The sequence below is a fragment of the Suricata suricatta genome, chromosome 10, assembly GCF_006229205.1.
Source record: "Suricata suricatta isolate VVHF042 chromosome 10, meerkat_22Aug2017_6uvM2_HiC, whole genome shotgun sequence".
Taxonomy (NCBI): domain Eukaryota; kingdom Metazoa; phylum Chordata; class Mammalia; order Carnivora; family Herpestidae; genus Suricata; species Suricata suricatta.
Window position 1 is genome coordinate 13,475,536 of NC_043709.1, and position 2,027 is coordinate 13,477,562.

General features: G+C 50.9%; 1 protein-coding gene and 1 long non-coding RNA gene across 3 annotated transcripts in view; one reads left to right on the forward strand and one right to left on the reverse strand.

Annotated features, from left to right (window-relative positions):
- The window catches only part of LOC115304510, a 111,299-nt gene extending 109,358 nt beyond the window's left edge, over positions 1-1,941 (reverse strand). For both annotated transcript variants that reach the window (XR_003914466.1, XR_003914467.1), the window contains exon 1: positions 1,730-1,941. This is a non-coding gene — a long non-coding RNA (uncharacterized LOC115304510). The remainder of the gene's footprint in view (positions 1-1,729) is intronic.
- SYN3 (synapsin III) overlaps positions 1,772-2,027 on the forward strand; it is a 459,446-nt gene continuing 459,190 nt past the window's right edge. The window contains exon 1 of the mRNA XM_029954713.1: positions 1,772-1,941. The gene's annotated coding sequence lies outside the window, so the exon portion shown is untranslated. The remainder of the gene's footprint in view (positions 1,942-2,027) is intronic.

A 2,027-nucleotide genomic window follows, 5' to 3' on the forward strand; every position in this document is an offset into this window, starting at 1 on the left:
CAGTCATTCATTCATCTGTCTCCTTAAATCCAATTGGTCATCAAGCCTTTCCATGATATTGTTAAAAATATATTTCAGGGGCACACAGGGTGGCTCAGTCGGTTAAGCATTTGACTTCAGCTCAAGTCATGATCTCACGGTTAGTGGGTTTGAGCTCCGTGAGAGGCTCTGTGCTCATGGCTAGCTCAGAGCCTAGAGCCTGCTTCAGATTCTGTATCTCTCTCTCTCTGATGCTCCCCTGCTCATGCTGTCTCTTTCTCAAAAATAAATACAAACATTAAAATAAACCGTATTTCAGTTGATCCACTTTCGCCATCTCCACTGTCACAACCTTGGTCTAAGATCTTGACCATCATCTCTGGTCTTTCCCCATGTTGGTAAAAGCACTACTATCCCAAGGATGGCTTGAGCTGAACACCTGGGAGTCATTCATTCATCTGTCTCCTTAAATCCAATTGGTCATCAAGCCTTTCCATGATATTGTTAAAAATATATTTCAGGGGCACACAGGGTGGCTCAGTCGGTTAAGCATTTGACTTCAGCTCAAGTCATGATCTCACGGTTAGTGGGTTTGAGCTCGGTGAGAGGCTCTGTGCTCATGGCTAGCTCAGAGCCTAGAGCTGCTTCAGATTCTGTCTCTCTCTCTCTCTGATGCTCCCCTGCTCGTGCTGTCTCTTTCTCAAAAATAAATACAAACATTAAAAAAAATGTATTTCAGTTGATCCACTTTCGCCATCTCCACTGTCACAACCTTGGTCTAATATCTTGACCATCATCTCTGGCCTGGACTCCCGCAGTAGCCTCCAGTTACACAATAATTATGCCCTCCCCCCCTTCACATGTTGAAGCCCTAACCTCCAATGGAATGGTATTTGGAGATAGAGCCTTTTGGAGTGACCAGATTTAGGTGAAGTCCTTCAGGTGAGGACCTCATGATGGGGTTAGTGTCCTTCTAAGAAGAGACACTAGAGAAGTTGCTCTCTTTTTCCCTGCCATATGAGACACAGGGAGAAGGCAGCCATCTACAAGCCAGGACGAGAGCTCCCACCAGAAAAAGACCACGCTGGAACCTTGACCTTCAAGTCCAGAACGATGACAAAATAAAGGTCTGTTATTTAAGCCAACCAGTCTATGGCGTTTGGTTATGGCAACGAGAACAGACTAAGTCGCCTCCTAACTGGTCTCGCTGCTTTTGTCATTCTTTCTCTTCCAAAATCTATTCTCCACACAACAGCAAGAGTGGTCTTTTACACATGTCGTAGCCCCCCTCTGATGGCTCACTTTTGCCTTATAAGAAACCGAAGCTATTCAGGCTGCCCCCCCGCCCCGGTTCTGGGGAAACCGGCCCCTCGCACCTCTCCAGCCTAGCGCACCTCCTCCTTGCTCAGCACTCTGGGCCATCCTAGTCTTCATTTGTGGCCTCAGAATCACGGTGCATCTGCTGCCCCCTGCCGGCGACGCTCTTCCTCCAGCCCTGAAATGCCTTCTCTCTTTCAACTCTGTTCAAAGTGGAAATCCTCCTATTTTTCAGCGTCCCAAGGCCCCTTTCTTATTTAAAATCAACTTTCCCACTCATAACAAACTGACATTATTTTCTTCCTGTACCGTCATTTAACTTGCCCCCATCCCGACCCCACGCAAACTACAGTTGGGAGACAGACTTTGTCTGGTTCCTGTTGCACCCCGCCCACGCATCCCCCACCCCGGCGCTGAGTGCCCCGCACACTACCTGAGACGCGCGCAGACAGTGCTGCAGGGTTTCTCTGAGACGCCTCCTGAGGTCCAGGTGCCTTGCTCAAAGCTGGCTTCTAAGGGCGCTGCACTCTTCGCACTCCCCAAGGGGCGTAGAGACGCTCTAGGGATCGAGAATGATCACCGCGCTCGGCTGCGGGAGCCTGGGGAGAGCTCAGAATCCGGAAGCAACTTTACCCGCGTGTAGAGGTGAGGGGCGCCGTCGAGCGAGGCGCGGGGCGGGGCAGCAGGGGCGGGGCCTCCGGGGGCGGGGCCTGGCCGCCGGAGCCAATGGG